The 25,021-nt window shown below is 40.1% G+C and overlaps 1 pseudogene; it reads right to left on the reverse strand.

The window, feature by feature from the left end:
* Window positions 1-22,551: 22,551 nt before the first annotated feature.
* On the reverse strand, window positions 22,552-24,528 carry LOC120331125 (aldo-keto reductase 1B pseudogene; annotated as a pseudogene).
* Between the last annotated feature and the right edge of the window lie 493 nt (window positions 24,529-25,021).

The raw sequence follows: 25,021 nt of genomic DNA on the forward strand, positions 1-25,021 counted from the left end.
TAGTTTGTGTCAAATATAACGGCGCTAACCCAGGTTGCGACGGCTATTCAAACACAGCCTAGCGATATTTTGGTGAGGAATTCTGCAACCCCGAACCTGATTTAGGGATATGGACATTGCTTAAACTTTAAGGAGTAATTATAAGTAACGAGATACGATCTGGCGGCGTGTATCCTTCGCTCTGACTCAATAGTGTGGAAAATTTCTCGAAGGAAACTTGCGCATCGCGACGACGTCAAAGTTACAAGAAAGATATGGACAAGGCTCAAAGATTAATCACGACATACGATCTAGCGCTGTGTATCCTTCGCTCTGACTCACTAGCGTGAAAACTTGCGCATCTGATACGCACACACACATTCAGCGCGTCTCGAAAATCTCTCGATTTGTGAAAATCTAGATCTCTTCATCACTAATTAATTAATAACTCGCTAATTATACGACATAATTCATCCAAAATCAATGGGCTCCTGGTCCGAGATATGATGAATGCACATGCAAAATTTGGAGCAGATTTAACCACGCCTTCGTGAGATATCGCGTGCATCTAACAGACAGACAGACAGACAGACAGACATACATACATACATACATACATACATACAGACAAATACCTATCAATATACTTACCGATCTTAAGATCGATAAGTAATCACAACAAAGGAGATATTGTCGTTCAAGACACATTGAAAGCCGAGAATACGTTTATGACGTCATAGTTTTAGGGGAAAAAACACGAGGGCCCACAGTCTCAGCATCTTTTGAAGTCAATAAATCCCATTTTATTTTGATTCAAAATGTCACTAAAGACTCGTATAAAAGGGCAGATATACCGCATTTTAGAAAAGTAAACGAATCGATTTTTTTTAATCACACCTTTGTATATTATAGTGATGCAGAATAAAAAAAAATTTGCTAATTGTGAGACAAGCAAAGCGAATTTGTTCCAATCAGGACATGTGTTAAACAAGCGTGAGGCAAATAGAATAAGTGTGGGACAAACGGACATGTTTGAGACAAGCATTACAAGTGTGATACTATCAGGACAAGTGTGAGAAATGCAGGACGAGTCTGAGACAATCAGACACAGTGGGGTACAAACAGGACCCGTGTACGACAAGCAAATCAAGTGTGATACATGCCTGAAATTTTTGAAAAAAGCAAAACAAGAGTTTGACAAGCAATACAAGCTTGAATAAAAAACGAAACAAATATGGTACAAGCAAAGCAATTGTGAGACAATCAATCCAAGATTGATAGAATCAGGACTTGTGTGAGAACGTCGAAAATATGTGAAACATTGAGAACAGGCGTGGGACAACCGTGATAAGTTTGAGACAAGCATTACAAAAAGTGGAATATCAGGACAAGTGTGGGAAAATCATGTCAAGCATGGGACAAACAGGACAAGGGTGAAATGAGACCGATAAGTGTTATTTGGGCAGGACAAATGTAGGACACCTAAGAAAACCTTGGAAACAATCAGGACAAATCGAGGTCGAGCAGAACAAGTTTGAGACAGGCATTACAAGTGGTGGACTATCAGAACAAGTGTGGGGAAAGCAGGACAGGTATGGGGCAAACATAAAATGTGGGATGCAAGCAAGACATCTGTGAAATAAGTGGGATATTTCATTGAGTTTTAGAAACAATGTAGCAGAAGAACACGTAGAGAAAAGGGTGACACAAGCAAGTCGAGATTGATTCAATCAGGATATGTGTTAAACAAATATAATATGTGTGGGTCAAGCAGAGAAAGTGTGACACAATCAATCCACGTTTGATACAATCGGGACGTGCGTTTAAGTTTAAGTGAGCCAAGCCTGACAAGTTTAAGATAAGCAGGCAGGACAATTAAAGAACAACAGAGACAATCCTGAAAAAATCAGAACAAATCTGGGACACGCAGGTCGAGTTTGAGACAATCATTACAAGTGGTGAACTAATCAGAACAAATCTGGGACACGCAGGTGAAGTTTGAGAAAAGCATTACAAGTGGTGAACTAATAAAACAAGTGTGCAAGCAAGACAAGTGTGATACAAGCATGACATGAAATAGGCAAGACAATTATATAACAAGCAATACAAGCGTAAAAAAAAAACAAATGTGGGACAAGCAGAGCAAGTGTGGCACAAACAAACCAAGTTTGATACAATCGGGACGTGCTTGAGATCGCCGGAAAAGTATGGGACAAGCAGGATAGGTGTGGAACGATCGCGACACGTATGAGACATGCATTATAAGTGGCTGAATATCAGGACAAGTGGTCGAGAAGTTAGCCAAAAAATGGGACAAACAGAACATGTGTGGTGCGAGGAATACATGGGTGAGACAAGCAGGACAAGTGTGAGCTAAGCCTGACAAGTTCAAGATAAGCAGGACAAATATAGGACAACAGAGACAACCCTGAAAAAGCAGGACAAATATGGGACACGCAGGTCGTTTGAAATAGGCATTACGAGTGGTGAACTATTGAGACAAGTGTGGGAAAAGCAGGGCAAGTATGGAACAAACTGGAAATGTGTGTTGCAAACAAGACAACTATGAGACAAGCAAGGCGAATTTGATCCAATCAGGACATGTGTGACAAGCGTGCAACAAATAGAATAAGTGTGGGACAAAGGGGCATATTTTAGACAAGCATTGCAAGTATGATACTATCAGGACAAGTGTGAGAAAAGTAGGACAAGTATAAAACAATTAGGCACAGTGGGGTGCAAACAGGACCCGTGTGAGACAACCAGGACAAGTGTGATACAAGCACGAAATGTTTGAAATAAGCAAAACAAGTATATGACAGGCAATATAAGCGTGAAAAAATTTGGGACAAGCAGAGAACGTGTGAGACATTCAATTCATGTTTGATACAATCAGAACGAGTGTGAACGCCGGAAAAGTGTGAGACAATCAGAACAGGTGTGGGACAATCTGGACAAGTTTGAGACAAGCATTACAAGATGTGGAATAAGGACAAGTGTGGGAAAAACAGGTCAAGTATGAGGCAAACACGACATGTGTGATGCAATCAATACATGCATGAGACAAGCGGGACAATTTTGAGCTAAGCCTAAAAAGTGTGAGTTGAGCAGGACAATGGTGGACAACTATGACAACTCGGTTACAAGCAGGACAAATGTGGGCTAAGAAGGACAAGTTTGAGAAATGCATTACAAGTGGTGAACTATCAGGACAAGTGTGGAAAAAGCAGAACAAGTATGGGACAAACAGAAAATGTTTGATGCAAGCAAGACATCTGTGAGACAAGCAGGAAAAGTTTGATATTTTCATTGGGTTATAAGAACAATGTAGCAGAGGAACAAGCAGAGAAAAGGTGAGACAATCAAGGCGAGTTAGATTCAATCAGGCCACGTGTTAAACAAGCATGGAAAGTGAGACCCAAATAGTGTGGAAAAAGCTGGTATGTTTGAGACATGCATTACTAGAGTGATACTATCAGGAAAATAAAACAAACAGGCACAGTAGTGAGGTGCAAACAGGACCAGTGTGAAAAAGCAAGACAAGTGTGAGACAATCAATGCAAGTTTGATACAATCAGTATATTATGAACAGTACATGTGTGATGCAAGCAAAATATCTGTAAGACAAGCAGGACAAGTTTGATGTTTTTTTTTCGGGTTTTGAGAACAATGTAGAAGAAGAACAAGCTAAAAAAGGTGAGACAAGCAAGACGAGTTTATTTCAATCAAGGCATGTGCTAAACAAGATCAACCGGACACAAATAGAATAGGTGTGGAAGAAGTGGGCACATATGTGAAAATATCAGGACAAGTGTGAGAAATGTGGGACAAGTATAAGACGAACAGGCACAGTGAGGTGCGAACAGGAACAGTGTTAGACCAGCAAAACAAGTGTGATACAAGCATGACATGTTTGAAATAGCAGGACCAGTATATTACAAGTGTGAAAGACATGAAACAAATGTGGGACAAGCACAGCAAGTGTGAAAGAGGTAATTAACAGTTAAATAATTAAGCGGTGTAATATCAGGACAAGTGTGGGAAAAGTAAATCAAGTATAGGACAAACAGGACATGTGTGATGCAAGCTATATATGTATGAGAGAATCAGAACAAGTGTGGGCTGAGCCTGACAAGTGTTAGGTACTAGTGACACAAGCATGGCAAGTATATGGCAAGCGTGAAAGAAATGAAACAAATGTGGGACAAGCAGAGCAAGTGTGAAACAGTCAATTCAAGTTTGATACAATCAGGACTTGTGTGAGAACGCCGGAAATATGTGAGACAATCAGAACAAGTGTAGCCTGAGCCTGACAAGTGTTAGGTACTAGTGATACAAGCATGACATCCTTGAAATAGCAGGACCAGTATATTACAAGCGTGAAAAAAAATGAAACAAATGTGGGACAAGCAGAGCAAGTGTGAAACAGTCAATCCAAGTTTGATACAATCAGGACTTGTGGGAGAACGCCGGAAATATGTGAGACAATCAGAACAGGTGTGGGACAAGTTTGAGACAAGCATTATAAGTGGTGGAATATCAGACAAGTGTGGAAAAATCAGGTCAAATATGGGGCAAACAAGACATGTGTGATGCAAGTAATACATGTGTGAGACAACCAGGACAAGTATGAGATGAGACCCGATAAGTGTTATTTAGGTAGGACAACTAAGAAAACCCTGATACAGGAAAGAAAAATGTGTGTCGAGCAGGTGGTCGAGCTTGCTTGTCCCACACCTGGTTGAGACAAGCATTGCAAGTGTAATACTATCAGGACAAGTGTGAGAAAACTAGGACATGCAAAGAGGAACAGTGTGAGACAAGCAAGACATGTTTGAAATAGGCAAGAAAAGTAAAATGACAAGCAATACGAGCGTGAAAAAACGAAACAAATGTGGGACCAGCAGCATCTTGAGACAATCAATCCAAGTTTGATACAATCAGAACGTGTGTGAGACAAGAGAAGCAGTTGTGGGACGAGCAGGGCAATTCAGAGACAAGCATTACAAGGGGCGGAATATCAGGACAAGTGGAGGAAAAGCAATTAATAGGACAAACAGGACATGTGTTATGCAGGCAATAAGACAAATAGTCACACCGGAATGCGAACAGGAACAGTGTAAGACAAGTGTGATTCAAGCATGTTAGAAATACGAAAGTCAAGTATATGACAAGCAATACAAGCGTGAAAAAACAAAACAAGTGTGGGGCCAGCAGAGAAATCTTGAGACAATCAATCTAAGTTTCATACAATCAGGACGTACGTGAGAACGCCGGAAAAATGTGGGACACGCAAAACAGGTGTGGGACAAGCATTACAAGTGGTGGAATATCAGGACAAGTGTGGAAGAGCAATTCAAAAATGGGACAAACAGGATATGTGTACTGCAAGGAATACATGTGTGATACAAGCACGACAAGTGTGAGTTAAGCCTGGCAAGTTTAAGATAAGTAGGACAAATGTAGAAAAACAGAGACCTCTAAACAAGCAGGACAAATGTGGGACACGCTAGACAAGTTCAAGACAAGCATTACAAGTGTGAAAAAGTAGGACAAGTATAAGACAAACAGACACCGACAGACAGAGTGGAGTACAAACAGGGCCAGCATGAAACAAGCAAGAGAAGTGTGATACAAGCATGACATGTTTGAAATAAGCAAACAAAGTAAATGACAGGCAATACATGCGTGAAAAACGTACAAATGTGGGACTAACAGAGAAATCTTGTTACAATCAATTCAAGTTTGATACAATCAGGACGTGCGTGAGAACGTCGGAAAAGCCTGACAAGTGTTAGATAAGCGAAAATTATATAGGACAAATAGAAAAACCTGATACAAGTAGGGAAAATGTGGGATAATCAATCCAAGTTTGATACAAGCGTTATAAGTGGTGGACTATCGGGACTAGTGTGGTATAAGCATGGCAAGTATCGGACAAACGGGACATGTGTGATGATGTAAACCATTTTTGGGACCTGCCGGACAAGTGGTATTTTTCATTGGGTTTTAGCAGATGGGCAAAAAGAGAAAGTGTGAGACTAGCATGGCGAGTTTGATACAATCATGACATGTGTGTGAAATAAGCCTGGCAAGTATGAAAAAAGCATAATAAGTGCGGGGAAACTCCCACGTTCTAAGCATTACAATTGTGGGACTACCAGGACAAATGTGGGAAGAGTTGGACAAGTATAGGACAAATAAGACAAATGGGTTGCAAACTGGACTAGAGTGAGACAAGCAAGGCAAGTTGAATCATTCAGAAGTGCGTGGCGCAAGCAGGATAAATGCCGGACAAGTTGAGACAGGCATTACACGTGGTGGAATATCAGGAAAAGTGTGTCAAACGCAGGACAAGTATGATACACACGGGACCTGCGTGATGCAAGCAAGCCACCTGTGGGACAAGCACTACAAGGGTGATATTTTGATTGGGTTTTAAAATAATGTAGCAGACGGACTAGCAGAGAAATTGTGAGGCGAGCAAGGCGAGTTTAAGTCGATGAAGACATGTGTTAAGCAAGTCTGACAAGTGTGAGACAAATAGAATAATTGTGCGACAAGCGGGCGTGTTTCAGACAAGCATTACAGGTGTGATACTATCAGGACAAGTGTGAGAAAATTAGAACAAGTATGAGACAATTAGGCACAGTGGGGTGCAAACGGGACCCGTGTGAGACAACTGTGGCGACCCTTGTTTTATCTGTTAAATGATGTCATGTGATGTTGTTTCCATATTTGGTGTTTTGGCATTGGGGACCCTGGGGAGCACTGTGGCACTGTCGATCTATTCTTCTGGGTGTCGATTTGTTCTCTGGTCTCTGTCGGGTTGTCGGGGATGTTTGTTTGTGGTTTTGTGACTGCGGTGCTTCCTGGTACTTGTCGCTTTATTTCCTATTTTACATGAACTAATGGATGGCATGTCAAGGCTTTGGTCAATAACGTGCCTGTTTTGTTTTTGATTGATACCGGTGCGGGTATCTCGCTCATTGTTAACGCTGTTTACTCGACGTTGCAGAAAAATTAGGACATTCCAGAACTGTATCATTTTCCAGTACCACTCCATACTACCAGTGTCGAGTCATTAGTGTCTCATGGTGCACTTGATGTTAACCTGACGATTGAAAGCTAGTCTGTGGAGCATACCTTTGTCGACGCCGATCTAGGGTCATGGATGGGCATGCTGCGTATGGACTATCTGGCAAATGGGACTGTGTTCTGTATCCCTCGTCGGGTCGTTTTGTTTTTGTGGGACGGGATGTTATTGTGCAGCACCAGACGTCGGTTCCCTGCTGTCGTGTGACTGTAGATGACGGTATGGGTATACCGGCCCGCTCGGGAGTTGTTGTACTCGTTCAGCTACAGCAGCCTTGGCCGTCTGGAGACTTGACATAGAAGCCGTTATTGAGTCAGTGGAGATGTGCAGCATCAATTTGGTCGCTTCGATGACGTTGGTGGACCTAATCCAGAAAGACAAACTTTACGCATGTCTAAGCGTGAACATGCCCACCCTGCATATTTTAAAGACTTTGTGGAAATATTTTGTTTTGACCACTGCTTCTTTTGTTGTTCAAATTTTTCTGAGGAAGATGAAAACATTCTTTCATAATGTTCAATCTAGAAGAGAGGGGTAATGTGACGACCCTTGTTTTATCTGTTAAATGATGTCATGTGATGTTGTTTCCATATTTGGTGTTTCGGCATTAGGGACACTGGGAGGCGCTATGCCCCTGTCGATCTGTTCTTCGGGGTGTGGCTGTTAGCGAGTGCTGTGGTTGGCAGGGTGCAGTTCTCTGAGTGTGGTTGGTTTTCGGATGGATTCTGGTCATGAGTGTCTGTGGGAGTGCCTCTGGTCTCCGGTGGGTTGTCGGGGATGTTAGTTTGTGGTTTTGTGACTGCGGGATGGGGATTTGTTGGATGTTTTTGTGCTAGACAGTAGACTGATATTATTGTTTCAGTACAGTGCCAGTGCAGTTATTTTAGCGTTGTATTTTTGATTGTTGTCAGGGAATTAGCTATCATCAGTACTGTTCAAAGTGTTTTTATTGTGTATATTCTGTTTTCTTGCATTGTGCTGCCTGGTACTTGTCGCTTTATTGTATGTGTGACGACCCTTGTTTCATCTTTTAAATGATGTCATGTGATAATATTGCTATATTTTGTATTTTTAACACTGAAGACCCTGAGAGCGCTGTGACACTGTCGATCTGTTTTTTGGTATCCTGTTAGCGTATGCTGTGGTTTGCAGCAGTGATTGTTTCAGTTAGATTTTGAGTGTTTAAGGGTATTCTATATCTGTAAAAGTGCCTCTAAGTCTCAAGTAGGTTATCAAAGATGTTTTCTCATGGTTTTATGACTATTAGATTGGGATTGTCAGATATTTTGATGCTAGACAGTAGGATGATATTGTTTTAGTACCCGTACAGTGCAATTACAGTTGTTTTGACGTTGTATTTTTAGTTTATTCATGAAATTGGCTATCAACAGTGCTGTTCAAATCTTGTGCACCTGTGGAATTGTTTGTGGTTTTTTTAAAGTGCCCGTCATGGGTTATTCAGATTCTCAGCCTATTTTTCAAATTGTAAGTAGCTGGTTTAGTGTACCGGATTATAGGGGTTATTTTGGCTGCTATTGAAAGTTGTCTTTGATTTCAGGGTCCGTCTTTAATTTTATTGTTTTCTCATATTGTACTGCCTGGTATTTGTTATTTTTATTGTATGCTTTTCGTTTCATTGATTTCATTGGAGTATTTGGTTGTATTAAGATTGTAATTAATAAATAGAACAAAATAGTATAAATTGAAGTGAATATTGGGAGGAAACTTGACGTCAGATCATATTGGAAGATATTCTGAACTTGGATAATTATTACATAGACTGCCGGTACGCTACATATGCTTGTCGTTTTGTTTGGAATATTCGGTTGTGTTGAGATTGTTAATTAATAAATATAAAATACTATGAATTGAAGTGAATATTGAGAGGAAACTTGACGTCAGATCATATTGGAAGATATTCTTAACTTGGATAAATATTACATAGACTGCCGGTACGCTCCACAACCAAAACTAGTGTGATACAAGCATGAAATGTTTGAAATAGGCAAATAAAAGTATATGACAGACAATACAAGCGTTAAAAAACGAAAAAATGTGGAGATATCAGGACAAGTTGGAGGAAAGCAAGTCAAAAATGAGACAAACAGGACATATTATGCAAAGAATACATGTGTGAGACAAGCAGGACGTGTGAGCAAGCTTGATTTGTGTTAGGTAAGCAAAACGTGAGACAACTCTTATAAATCAGGACAAGTTTGAGTGTGAGACAAGCAGGATATCGTGGTTTCCCTAACAATAATTTATCAAGTTAATTTTAAGTTTATATAAACCCGAGTGATTAGGATTTATTATAAATACAAGAATTTCTTATTGTGTCCTTTGGGTTACACCACCTTGCACAAAATTAGCTTGCTCCTTATTAAGTTAATTTCGCTCCCAGTTTCGACCGTTCAATACGATGAGATTCAACGGGAGTTTGCAGAATAGCGTGGGGGTTTGGCAGGCGCGCAAAAGTTAAATACCACTGATTTAGTTGTTAGGTAAAGCTGCCAGGCTGCGAAAATATGGAGCGCGCGAATGATTTGGTGATCTAATAAGGACTTTGTTGGAACGAGCCGTCATCCGAATATCAATTTTAGATTCAGTAATAATTGCGACTCATAATAACGCAATGACTAATTTGTCTTGGTTTTTAAATTGGTAATTACATTCCATTATTTATCGTTACCGTCTGCTTGCAGCAAAGAGTAAGCTATATTGCCGCAATAGTTTTCTCCTTTGCAAATTCCGTGTGTCAAATAGATACAAATCATGGAAATACAAACCAGGCAATAATTCCAACTATCTGTAGTAAAATAGATGCTTTTTAGTCGAAATTGTGATGACTTGCTTATGATATATTACTATTGAAGAACCTAACAATAGTGAAGGTATTTTCCAAAGTCGGTACTAAAGGCCTGCCCAACCTTTTTCTTCTCGCGGGCCACTTTCAAGTGACGAAATTCGTTGTGGGCCGCAAACGTTTGTACCAAACATTAATACCAGCTAAGTCCTGATTTCGGTGTAGGTTATTTACATAATAAATAAAAGGCAAGTTTATTAACATCAAATCAATCACTTTAATTACTGTTTTCTGGTTACTGAGTGGGGCTGACAAATTATTCGAATATCTAGTCGAATATTAGAATAGCAGTTTACAATTCGAATACCTGGTAACACGAGGCGTGGACAATGTTCAAATGAGCATAATGTGCGCCACTGTTGCGGGAATATCAAGTTTAAGTGGGCCGTTTCGTAAAATTTGAAATACCAATACAAATATTCAATGAAGCAACATTACAAAGATTTCTGGGCGAATAGCCTATATATACTGATTTGTGACCAATATGCAGCAATGCCATTAAGCCAATTTTTTTAAAATTATTGACGGATACGCAGCGCCAGTTATATAATAACGAGTGTTTGTCCTTTATTGTGTGATAATAAGTGTTTGTACTGCCGACGCATCTGAAGCGTCGACTGATTATGATATGCCTCGCTGATTTCGTTTTCCTCGTATTATTTCTCTCGCGCAATTGCGCGTGGTATCGTGGATAATAAATTCATTCCTGTCTTGGATTTCATACAAGACGCTGCTTGTTTTTCTGTGTAGGTCTTTGGCGTTGTAAGATAATTACGACCTATTACTGGCGTGGTGGCAGCGGAGACGAACTCTAAGGCTGTATATCTCCTATACTGAGGTCAACAATGGCAGCTGTTAAAGCACCAAAGCAGTGGCCTCTGAAGAAATGTGAGTCAATCACTTCCTTCGAAACATGGAGACAAAATCTGCTATACACTTTAGCCCTGGACAATAACTTTACGCCTTTTCTTGCCCCTGACGTCCAATGGGAGAAACAAACCAAAGCTAACCCACTGAGAGGTCTGACCGATGATGGAGAGGCAGCAGCTGAAGACCGCAGAAAGTCGGCAATTCAAAAAAAAACGCCACTTTAGAGTTGATGCTCGGACAAATAGCAAATTATTGTACGATTATGTCTCGCAACACCATCGTCAATAATTCCACATCTTTGAACTGTATTTGGCAAGCGCTCCGCATGCATTATGGGTTTCATACTACCGGCGCCCATCTCCTGGAGTTAACCAATATCAAACTTGAAGATGGGGAAAGAGCAGAAGACCTTTACCAACGCCTAATGTCTTTTTTTGAAGACAACCTCGCTGCCACAAATAGCTCAATTACTCATCACGGCTCTGTGCCAACGGAAGACGAAGACTTAATTGGAAAATACAATCGTTTATTTCTGGTTGTCTTTGTTGCACCAGGATTTACCAATGCTCGTTAAGCAACGTTATGGAACTGAGCTGCGTTCTCGCACACTAGCTTCTATCAAACCTGAAATTTCAGGAGCGCTCGAGTCACTATTAAACGAGCTGACCTCCATGGAATATGCCAAAGTGTGTAGATCTCTTCACTCTCAAAAGTTGAATTCAAAGAAGGATAGTTCCAGCCGCCGCAACATTAACATACGTCAATCATGCCCTCTGTGCAAGGAAGGGGGTCGACCGTTCAAGCATTACCTGAGCCGCTGCCCTTTCCTTCCTGACAACGATAAACAATTCATGGCTAAAGCACGTATGATCAGTACGGATCAGGATGACATGGATCCTTTGGTGGACATAAGTTCAGCATCTTCTGACTGTCCTGAGGTAAATTCTAACTCTAGTCATTATATTTACCGCTCACGACGTGTTAACATATGTCATTGCCCTCACCTGGTCTTGTACTGTAAAGGAAAACCCATCCGTGTCGTGCTTGACACTGGTGCTGAGTGTAATATGATATCTCTATCCCTTGCTAGTCTTTTGGGCGCCAAAATATCTAAGTGCTCTCAAAGAGCTCTACAGGCTGACGGATCATCATTTTTAAATGTACTTGGAGAAACAGCTATTACCCTATCACTTGATGCTGTTTCTATGCCTTTTAAAGCACTGGTAGTTCAACATTTAGATTCCGACATTTTGGCTGGCACCCCGTTTATGGTCGAGAACGATATCATTTTGCGATCTGCAAAGCATACCATCAGTATTCGCAACCTTCCTCCACTCCCATATGATGATAAACGTCTCAATAGTGAGGCTAGTCACCCGCCTCATATTATTAGACACTACAGCAAGTCACGCGTCCTTTGGCCTGGCGAAACTATGACAGTTCCCTTACCAAATCACTTGCTTGATGTTGACGAGGTGGCTGTCGAGCCTCGCACCGATTGTCAGTCCGTTACCACTGAAAAATGGTTAACGCCTTGCATTGCTCCCCGCCATAACGATTACATCCTTATTCAAAATTCACCATGCGAACCTGCACGTATTGACAAGCATCAACAATTCGCCCAACTTTTACCTGTTATATCTCAACAATCCATTACCCAGTCTACCAACCATAATTCCTTCGTTCGACCATCCCCTCCGTTTGCAACCAACATAAAAGTCGATCCTGAACATATCCTGCCCTCAGACATTGTCGCAAAATTTCAACACTTACACCAAAGGTTTGATAGCGTGTTTAACCCGAGCCCTCCCGGTTACAATGGAGCTGTTGGTCCCTTCAAAGCTGTGGTTAATATGGGACCTACCCAGCCCCCTCAACGGAAAGGTAGAATACCTCAATATTCGCGTGATAAATTGGTTGAGTTACAGCAAAAGTTTGATGAACTTGAGGCATTGGGTGTTTTCCAAAAACCAGAATGCGTTGGGGTCACTGTGGAATATTTAAACCCCTCCTTCTTAGTCAAGAAAGCCTCGGGGGGTTATCGTCTAGTCACTGCATTCGCAGACGTTGGGAGATACTCAAAACCACAACCTTCCCTTTTACCTGATGTTGACTCTACTCTGCGCAAAATTGCATGTTGGAAATACATAGTCGTGTCGGATCTCACAAGTGCCTTCTATCAAATCCCACTTGAAAAGAAGTCTATGAAATATTGTGGTGTGGTAACACCATTTCGTGGTACCCGGGTATATACCAGATCTGCTATGGGAATGTCTGGATCTGAAACTGCTTTGGAAGAGCTTATGTGCCGGGTTTTAGGTGACCTATTACAGGCTGGTATCGTAACTAAAATAGCAGACGATTTATACTGTGGGGGAAATACTCCTGAGGAATTGCTCCGTAACTGGAGTAGTGTGCTTTCTGCCTTATCAAAATGTGGTTTATGTTTATCTGCTTCAAAACTATTATAGCCCCCAAGTCAACCACCTATTTGGTTGGATATGGTCAGAAGGCATAATTAAAGCATCCCCACATCGTATTGCCACATTATCCACATGCGACCCACCTAAAACTGTAGCAGCTATGCGGTCCTTTTTTGGAGCTTACCGTGTTCTTTCTAGAGTCATACCCAAATGTGCAAATTTTTTGTGTGACCTACAAAAAGTCACTGATAACCGTGCTTCCCAAGAAACTATTTTGTGGAATGATGAGCTACTTCAACAAAGTTTTCACTCTGCCCAATCTCATTTATCTAGCAACAAGTCTATAACGTTACCAAGACCCAGTGATTTATTGTGGCTAGTTACTGATGGTTCAGTTTCACATCCGGGTTTAGGAGCCATACTGTATATTACACGTGAGGGCGAGACACACCTTGCTGGTTTTTTTAGCGCTAAACTTAAGTCTCGCTTCACTTCCTGGATTCCATGCGAAATCGAGGCCCTCAGTATTGCATCTGCTATCACGCACTTTGCTCCCTATATCATCCAATCTGCAAATACTACACGGGTTCTAACAGACAGTAAGCCTTGCTAATCGTAATGCACCGGAGTGTTGTACTAATAACTGTCAAATTTGTGCTTTTATTGATGATATCAAGCAACAACCTGTCATGCGTGAGGTTTCTGCTCACGACATTTTATCAGGCCACACTAAAATGCGTTTACTTCTGGATCTGCCTGGCTTACAATTCAAAAAGAATGTGCGGATCTTCGGCGAGTCCACGCTCACCTACAACAAGGCACCAGACCATCAAAAAAGTTGACTAGGATCATTGACGTGAAACGTTACCTCATGCATGCCACTATTGCTAGTGATGGATTACTTGTTTATCATACATCTCGCCCTTTTTCCTCTCGCCAAGATCGTATTATTATTCCACGTCATTTCGTTGATGCTATTTTAACTGCTTTACATATTCGATTAGAGCACCCCTCCGCTCACCAATTGGCATCTGTATTTAATCGTTATTTTTTTTGCTCTTGATTCTGATGCTATGATTAAACATGTTTCTAATGCCCGCCATCAATGTGCCTCCCTAAAAAAGTTTGTGTCCCGCCCCATACCACAAACTACCAGTGATAACTTGCCATCCGTCGGATCAATGTTTGCTGCAGACGTTATTAAACAAAGAAAACAATTGATATTGGTCATACGAGAATGTGTTACCTCTTTCACACGAGCCTGCTTAATTGAAAATGAAAGAGAAGAGACTTTACGTAATGGTCTTGTGTGTTTAACTTTGGATATGACACCCCTTGATGGCCCACCAGCATTAATACGCACAGACTCTGCTCCTGCCTTTGCTTCGATGGCGAAAAATAACAGACTAGCCAAGCATCGACTTACACTCGAGCTTGGCCATTCGAAGAACATCAATAAAAATCCCATTGCTGAAAAAGCCGTACAAGAAGTGCAGGAAGAATTACTAAGACTTGCACCGGACAATCAGCCTGTTTCTCATGTCACATTATCAGTGGCCCTTGCTAATCTTAATTCACGACTACGCAAGAGGGGATTATCATCACGGGAAATGTGGACCCAAAGAGACCAATTCACTAATCAACAAATTCCCATGGAAGACAGACACATGATTGAAGAACAATATGCTAGTCGACTCCAGAACCATAAGTCCAGCCAAAAGTCAAAATGCCGTAACCCTATTCCTATGTCTCCCATGATTCGTGTAGGTGATCTTGTATATTTATATGCTGACCGCAAAAAAACTAAAGACCGGGACAGGTACTTGGTTGTGTCTGTCAATGGTGACTGGTGTAATATAAAAAAAATTCATTGGTAATCAGCTTCGAGCCAATTCGTACAAAGTTCGAAAGTCTGATTGTTTTTTAGTTTCACCCACATTACCTTCCCCTTCCCAAGTTATACTTCAACTCTGAGGATTTCTATCCTCCGCTACAACCAAGCTCATTTGTAGGTTTACTCCCCCAATTACCTACTGCGAATGTTCCCCCTCCTGAACCACCAGAATTATTTTTGCAAGATGGCCCAGCACCACAATCTCGCTACCCCCGTCGTGAGCATCGTAAGCCTTCATATTTGAGTGATTACATTTTAGAATAAGCCCGGTTTTGCATTTGTTTTGATTACAGTTTCGTTTACTATGGCATTCGGTTTTTAAGAAACCTATACTTTCTCGTCATTCTACTAAGTTTTAGTAATTTTTTTTCATAGTAATACCCATTATGGGAGCATGCGCCAGTTATATAATAACGAGTGTTTGTCCTTTATTGTGTGATAATAAGTGTTTGTACTGCCGACGCATCTAAAGCGTCGACTGATTATGATATGCCTCGCTGATTTCGTTTTCCTCGTATTATTTCTCTCGCGCAATTGCGCGTGTTATCGTGGATAATAAATTCATTCCTGTCTTGGATTTCATACAAGACGTTGCTTGTTTTTCTGTGTAAGGTCTTTGGCGTTGTAAGATAATTACGACCTATTACTGGCCTATTACTATTTCCAAAATCTTGATATAAAATAGTAAAAACATAAAAAGTCTGCTTACAAACTTCATAGGGCGGGCCGCAAAAAAACAGTTCGGCGGGCCGCGGGTTGGGCAGCCTTGCTTCATCTTTCCTTTCCAAAAACACATTTTACCAGTGGCGGCGCGTCAATAGGGCCAACCGGGGCAATGCCCCGGTTGTTTTTTCGGTATAATAAAAAATATTCGAAAAATACCTCAATATCGGTTGCACAGACTGTCTACACTAGCCATATTCTCCCGACATGGTTCATTTTTCGCTCGCAAAGCCTTCGCCGAACGTCGACGGGGCGACGCCGATTTTTCCCCGGTTGCTCATTGTATATCGTGTTCTCTCTTCTATCTTCCACTCGCCGCGTTTGTCTCGTTTGTTTTCTGTTTCTTTTACTAAATCATCGGGGCTAGCCCCGAAATTATGACGACACAATGCCAACGTTTCTTACAACAACGTGTTGACATATTCAGGCATTCCTTCTCGTTCGTTGGTTGCTTGAAGAGTTGATAGTTTCCTCGCCTTCGTTTTTGTCGCTTGTTTCGCTATTTGAATCAGTTAGAGACCTTTAGTCCATTTGCTTTCGATTTTCCACATTCCTTTTGAGCTCCTCACTTCTTTCCGGCTTCGCATTTCTTAGCCTTAGACCTCATAATGAATAAGGTTGATGCACTACTTCGCACTCCGTTTTCGCAGCTGCCGCTGGAACAAAAATTAGAGGTACAACGTCTTGGGCCTTATCAACCTAAAAATTGTTCACTGGAACAATCCCATGACGGAGGAAAGCGTCGGCGTACATTCTGCGCAGAAACTTGGTATAAAAAACACGAATGGTTGTGTTACAGCGAGGACAAAAATGCACTTTTTTGTTTTTATTGCCTACTTTTTGCTACCGCCCGTGACTCACGTTGGTGTAAATTTGGTTTTAGAGATCTTAAACATCTTTCCGGGCGTGCCAGGGATCATCAATCTTCTATGGAGCATCTGGACAATGCAGTAAAATACCGAACATTCGGAAATGTTAATATTGCAGCACAGTTGGATGAAGGACGCGCGGTTTCTATTCGTCGGCACAACCAAAACGTCTTGAAAAACCGCTATGTTCTCGGTCGATTGATAGATGTTTTGAAGTTCATTGGTTGTCACGAGATGTCCCTCCATGGGCACGATGAACGGGCTGGCTCTTCTAATAGAGGGGTATTTTTGGATATGGTGGAATACACCGCACCGCATACAGTATTGAGAGATCATCTTGATGCCGCAACTGTTTCGAAAGGGACATCTAAGGATATCCAAAATGATTTGCTCGACTCAATGTATAAAATTTATTTACAACATTTGGCTCTGGAAATTGAGAATTGCCAGTTTCTTTCGATTCAGTCTGACGAGACAACTGACATCACGTGCGTTTCCCAACTGGCTGTGATTTTTCGGTTTGTGAAAGATGGTAAACCTACCGAGAGATTTCACAGCTTTGTACCAATCGTTGATCGCACGGCTTGCGGGATATCGGCTGTACTGAAAGAAGTGTTACAGCCTTACAACGCGAAGTCAAAATTGATAATCCAATCCACGCGTGGTGCAGGGCGTGTCCGAAATTAGGTCTGAGCTCATTGAGTGTTCCAATGGCATTCAGAGCTCTCCGGTTTGGGACGATTGACCCCAAAAATTTTTCAAAATTTGCACGTCAATTTCCCATCCATTTGTTGGCTACTGTCTCCAAATTTTACCCATGATAAACGTGGGTAAATTGGAAAATGAATTGCGATGTATATACATAGGCTTACCGTACGTCCCGGTTTAGCCGGGACAGTCCCGTTTTTAACAAGCTGTCCCGGCGTCCCGGCCGGTAGACTCAAATGTCCCGGTTTGGCAGCTCGGCTGCCATGGGTAAAAGTTCATATTCAATATTATTATAATTTTTTTTTATTGAAGACAGCCCACTTACCACCACTGATTTGCGACACACTTTACATGTTCAGAGAGAGAGAGAGAGAGAAATTTGTCTATTGTTATGTCACAATTGTGATATGTTTTAATGCGTCACCTGACGTTAACTGCTCTGCCGTTAAGTTGTCGAAATGCCAAAAAGAAAGTGCAAATTTTCCAATGAGTTGAAGAGAGATTTTCCTTATTTGAAGCAAACTGAAGGAGGAAAAACACTTTGTACTCATTGCAGATCTGTTTTTTCTATTAGTCATGGCGGTCGTTCAGATGTCAACGATCATCTCCAAAGCAAGAAGCACCAATCATTATCGGCTCGACTCACCAACTTCTTTGCGATAATAAATTCGAAAGATTCTTTGTTTTTGGCAGCCAAAAGGCCACAGTTGCCTATCATACTGCTGTTCATGGCCAAAGTTTTCACTGCACCTCTAACTTAATTTCAAATTTTTTTTAGCCTAAATTTGCATTAGCCAGAACTAAATGCGAGTCGGTGATTGTTAATTGCATTGCTCCACTGCTATCCTCTGAACTCGTATCAGTAACCATCGGTGCATTAAGCAGAAAAGATTTATAGCTTGTTCCAGTTGTGGTTCGTTATTTTTTACCTGATGTTGGTGTGAAAAAAACTATTAGAATTCAAATGTTTACCCGGGGAAACCGCCGAAACTTTTACTGAATACTTGCTCTCTGTTCTCGATCAAAAACATTTGAAAGGAAGAGTTGTTGGATTCTGTGCGGATAACTGCAACACCTACGTAGGAGGCGTAAAAAGACGCGGTACAAATATTGTTTATTTCAAACTGAAAGAAAGCACAAATTTTACATTTACACTGTCCGAGTAACAGAACTGAAATCATTCTGCGACTTTGTTGATATTGAATATCAACGGCTATTGCAGCATGGCAACATTCGGTTTCTCTCATTATTACCTGCTCTGTAGAGGATTACGGAAATTGAAGGCTTGAAAAGTTATTTCAATTCTCTAGAAGGATGCCCGACTCTTCTACAAAAATGTTTCGACGATCCAGCGTACGAACTTTACTTGAAATTTGTCCTTGGCCAGCTCACCTACTTCAAAATTGTTCTCATTTTGGAAAAAGATAATACTAATGCTGTAGATGTTGCAAATATTTTGCCTGAGTTGAAGCAAGAAAAAATGGAAAGTGTGTTTATTCCATCGCAAGCGATGGATAAAGAAATATTTATCCGAGCATAGATCAAATGCAATTTGGCTTACTTTGCCCGTTGAGGATAAGTGGATAGAAATGTTCAAGAATTTTTCAAGCAAAAACATTAGTATTTTGAATTTGCCGAAAATTATTGAATTTGTATTTTGTTTGCCTGAAACATCGGCATCTGATGAACGGCTTTTCTCAATTGTTAAAATTTTTTGGTCTGAAAGCAGGGGCGGAATGCTAGAAGAAAATATTAGCACTCGTCCCTTGCAAAATTAATGGGGATCTGCCATGTTATCAGTTTTATGACAAAATCAAATCGAACCAAGTATTTTTAAGAAGCGTTCTTTCTGCGGACAAATACTTTTGGTCTAAATAAATAATACAAACTAATTTTTTGTGTTTTCCTAATTTAAAGACCAGTAAAGATTAACAGCTGTATATACCCTCAATGGCATGGTAGAAGTTTTAATATTACTAAGATTGGCAATAGACTGAATGTTTGCCAAATCGCACCGTCCCGGTTTTTTGTTTCAGATATATGGTAAGCCTATATATACACCAATCAAACTTTTTTGAACATCACATCAACTTGCGCGCTCTATGGGTTCCTCATAGATAACACTCTAGTAACTACCTTTGCGGCGTCTGCAAAATTTCTGAACATCATTTTGACGACGCCTATTTCTTTCGCCGAAGCAGAGCGAACATTCAGCACGCTGAAGCGTATTAAAACGTATCTCAGAAACACAATGAAGCAAGATAGATTAAATTTCTTGGCTGTTTTATCCATCCACAGAGACGTTATGTCTGGGATGCATGACTTTAATCAGCGCGTTATTGAGCATTTTGCTTCCAAGAAACCGCGGCGTGTTGCATATATGTTCAAGCAGTAGAAGTCTAGCAGCATATATATCTATGAGTGAGCGACGCATGTCCTTATCTTTGCATTATTTTTCCTTTCTTCATAGTAACGTTTTAAACCTTATTTTAGGTTTTGTCTGCTTTCCCGAAGTTTCTGTTAATATGTCATTGTATTTATCTGGGTAAATATTGCCTTTCCTTTTGAAAGCGGTTTCAAAATAAACTATGTCTATATTTATTAATCCCTTGACTTGGACCGGTTTTAAAGACACTTTCTTATCGTTAAAAATTGTCGCTTTTGCCGATTGGTTGTTACCGATGGAATGGTTTTTATACTCATAAAATGATGGGAGAACTTACAGCGCTCATCCTGTCCCCGTAGATGGGGGTGACTTGGTCCCGCAGTAGCTTGCCCCGGTTGTCAAAATGACCACGCGCCGCCACTGCATTTTACACTGAAAGCAGTTCGCAGGGATAAAAGCATCAAAAGTAAGAGGTAAGGGGTAAAAGAATTATTATTCAATTCCACGAATTCTATTAATTTACAACAAGCATTTTCTATGTGACTAACAGTTGAGGTTGCGTGAAACTAACTACCTTTCCTTGCTCTCTATGCCTTTGCGCAGATGGATCCGTATGCTTATTACGCAAGGATGCTGTAGCAAGAGTGTAAATGGCTATTCTATTCAATTCAAAAGTCTTGCTGCACACGAACACAAATATATTTCTGTAACGTTTCGTCTGACCGAGGTCAGACTTCTTCAGACAAGCATTTTACAACTATAACAAGAAACGCAATTGCATGCACATAAATATTGGTTTCAAATGTTGGGTCTGTTTGCGATAGAGAGATATAAATAAAATTGGGACAGTGCCAGAACAATAGGGAAGCTAAATTTGATTTAAAATCAATAGATACCCCACAGTGTAGTGAGTGACAATTAAAAAGAAAATTAAACAATTTCATGCTGTTATCCCGTAACTCCGACTGTGGTATCTCCTAAGTTCATTAAGGGTCATGGCTGCAATCTAAGTAAATGAACATAACCGCGAAATAGAAATCAAGTGTAAGTGACAATGAAATGTAATGTTCAAATTAGCATAAATTGTGAATTTATCCATCTTTTAAATTCATCCCTAGTGGTTCTAATGTTTTGAATTTGTTAATAAAATAGGTTTCTTTCGTTTGCCGGTATACTTGATCTCGATATAGTTTTTCTATTCCAATTACCAGAAAGTCGTTGATGGAATGGCCTGATTGATTGAAATGTTTGCCAACTGCAAGATCTTTGTTTTTTTGATTGATGCTTCTAATGTGTTCTGTAATTCTGTATTTTAAATGTCTGCCTGTTTCACCGACGTACTGCATGCCACATTTTCTACAGGTTATCAGGTATATGACATTTTCTGAATTGCACGTTATTCTTTGATTGATGTTCATTTGAAGTCTTGTGACGCTGCTAATGCTTGTTTTAGTTTCCTCTGAATATTTGCAGGTTGAGTATGATTTCCTGTTGCATTTATAGAAGCCTGATTTTACTTCTCTTGATGATTCCGGTTTCAACTTGGCCCGAACTAGTCTGTCCCGTAATGTTGGGCACTTTCTGTATGCAATTTTGGGGGCGTGCCGGGAAGATGTTTCTCAGTCTTTCGTTGTTGTCTAGTATGTATTGATATTTAGAGAAAATGTTTCCGAAGTTTGGTTGATTAGGATGGTAATTAGTAACGAAAGGCAATAGTTGTTGATCATTGTGTTTTATTTTTGGTGTTAACAGTGAATCTCTAGTTATTTCTTTTACCATGCCTATTGTTTTGTCAATCGAGCCGTAGATTCCATAATATTGTTTACCAACCTTGATGTTTTTCGGGGTTTAATCTTCTGATAGAGTTAGGGGTGACTAATCACATATCAGAGGCACGTTTCGTGTTGTGTCACATCAAAAATCCATATCGTACACAAGGGACACACTAAGATTACTCCGTATATTTCTTACTTAACATATAAACCTTTGCCAAACTAGATTTAATGTGATCGTTACACCCCAACACAGGAAAGCCTGTAATCAGCGCGTTTCGGATATTTCTCATAAAACATACCAGTCCCTCAGCTGAATATTTAGACTGAATGAAAAGAGATGGGCAGCACACATTTACATTTACACGAGTCAGTAGTTTAGCCATGCTATAGCTACTTGATTACGTCAGAGTCGACTTTAGTCTTTATAATTTTTTACCATTCAAATGTTTTTTTACCCTCCATTTTCCCCATATACCTGTATCTATTTTTTATTTTGTGGTGGGACATTTGCAGGGTTGTACATGAGAATGGGATTTCCCAGACTTGACCATGGAAAACGGCCTTGGGGATGGGGCGGCACAGAAAATTTTTGTCCCATGAACAAGCCTGAGTATTCACCTGGGCCTAGTTAAGTCCGGATTTCCCTAGGAGCTCTTGTATATTTCTTTTTTATTCCTATATTCGTGGCCCTCATTGGGATTTCTATTGAAATCTCCAGTTTTATTGATAGGGATTTTGACGGACTTTAGTAGCGGAAATGACAAGTCTTAATCACATCGGAATGTTTAGGTGTTAGCTGAGCATCCAGCAGATCGGCGGGTAGCGATTGACTTGATTCTGCACCGGTTGGATTGTATTTTTTTCATATTTCCGCTTGAGCTTCTGTATACAGACCTGATTCGATATGAAATCGCAAATGTTGCCCTTCATAGTCAAAGAACAAATCTCTCAGAAATATTTTTTATTGCACAGACATAGCTGTTATGTAAAATTCTATCTCCGTATTAAGACAAACCTTTCTTTATTGGTTAATTTCTTTACATGCTGCTTTTATACGGAAAAGTTATTGCATTTTAAGCAGGGCCTATTCGCCCGATTCGTGTCGTAGAATTGAAACTACTGCAGCTTTATCGATTGTTAGATAATTTTCTTGCTAGACATTACTCGATGATGGATATTTTTTCATTCTATTCGTCGTCCAACAGGGATTCGCCGTTTCCGGTTCTACCTGGGTTGAATAATGAGACTACAAAGCTTGATTGTGATTCATTTAAAATGAGGAATCGATCAAAAGTGAAAAAACTTTTACTAAAAATTTTTTCAACAGTACCGTCGCAATAGAAATTTCATTGAAAAACACCGCGATTATTATATTCTGGTAATGCAAAATAACATATAGAATAGCATAAAATATAATCACAAAAACATTTTTTCTGTCTATTGTGGCAAGAGTTCCGCGGGATCAAACGGAAAATATTTATGAGTTTCGAAAAAGGAATCTTTGCAGGGCATTATTCTCAAATGCCTATCGAGTTCTTTGATCTTGACAAGGTCAAGGTCTTCAAGAGAGAAGTCAAATATTTCGAAATTTTCCTGGATTCTTCTGGGATTTACACTTTTAGGAATGACTGACGTGCCTCTGTTTACCAAGTACCGAATTATGACTTGTCCAACTGATTTTTTATATTTTTCCGCCAACTGTTTCAAGACGGGATCATCGAGAACGTTTATTCCTGCTTTTATGACCCATGGTCTACCAGGAGATGCAAAAGGACTGTATGATGTGACTGCTATTCCTTTTGACTTGCAAAAGTCCAGCATTTGTTTTTGATCCAAATAAGGATGAAATTCTATCTGATGTACTGCGGGAATGACTTGTGCATGACCTAGCAGACGACTGAGTTGGTCGAGGTTAAAATTTGATATCCCGATTGCTCGAACTTCACCAGATTTATAAATCTCTTCAAAAACCTTCCACGTATCAACGTAATCTATTGACTCATCGAATGGCGAATGAGAACCTCGTTTAAGAGCCTTTCCATCGTATTTCAGTCCAAAGGGCCAATGTATCAAAAACAAATCCAAATAATCCAGCTTTAGCTTGCGAAGACTTAAAGCTAAACCTTCTTTAACATGTTCAGGTGATTGGAACGCAGACCAAAGTTTGCTTGTTATAAACAAATCACTTCTTTTAACATCCCCTTTGCTGATGGCGTCATTTATCGCATCGCCAATGATATCTTCGTTGCAATATATTGCAGCACAATCAAAGTGGCGATATCCCACGCTGATTGCATATTTAACAGCATTTTTCAGATCTTGGGGTTTGGAGAGCGAAGTCCCTAGACCTGTGACAGGCATTTTACTTCCAGTATTTAGTGTAATGAATTTTGGCATCATCTACAATGAAGTTTGGCTAAATAAGTATGAGTTATGGCTGTATATATGCAAAGAGAGATAAATTCCCATCTATCGCAGCACTATTTGTAACCGATTTGGTTTACCTTGATCTAACTGAACGAGATGTGCCTAAAATGCCTGATACGTAATACGTAATTTTGTTTTCCTCAATGCCGATTCTGTCGTGGCTATGCCTTTTTGAAACTGTAAAAATATCACTAAATAAAGTTTCAGAAAATGTGATCAATTATAATATTTGAACTGCATGTGATATTTTATTCATGATATTATATACAGGTATTCACTCTTTACAATACATTATCTCATGAGCGTTGTGCTTGGATTTAAAATATTCATTTGATGTTTCGTGAATTAAAATTCGAAAATACTTGTAAGACTCTTCATTGTCGATAAAAACTATAAAACTAGTTTTGTTTTTCGATTTGTATTATTTTTTCCTGATTTTGCCCTAATATTTCATCTAATCATACAATACAATCGACTGATGACTTCATGCGACTGAAACTCATTCGATGTAACTGCAAACCATACTAATGAATTATATAATTTGAGTAACTTCCGCATTCTTAGGTGCCTAAAGTTTTACATCATCAACACTGGTGGGAATCCTAACTTGAACTTTAAGAGTATGATAGAATACAGGAAAATTGTCCGCGTATTATCCTATTACGACTTCAGCCTGTAACTGGTATCGAGTCTCGACAAGCTTTCACTACTTACCGATATACGTTATTTACATAATGTTGTTTACCACGGTGTCGGACTCCGAATGCAGGTTATGTTTGTGTTGTGAGAAAAGTAAACATAAGCGTCCGGAGGGAATTAAGCATGGCCAATAACGATTGACTTGATTCTGCACTGGTTGGGTTGTATTTTTTTTTATAATTCCGCTTGAGCTTCTGCATTCAGACCGGTTCGATATGAGTCCGCAAATGTTGCCCTTCATAGTCAAAGAACAAATCTCTCAGAAATAATTTTTATTGCACAGGCATGCATACCTGTTACCTAAAATTC

The sequence above is a fragment of the Styela clava genome, chromosome 6 (assembly GCF_964204865.1).
Source record: "Styela clava chromosome 6, kaStyClav1.hap1.2, whole genome shotgun sequence".
Lineage (NCBI taxonomy): Eukaryota > Metazoa > Chordata > Ascidiacea > Stolidobranchia > Styelidae > Styela > Styela clava.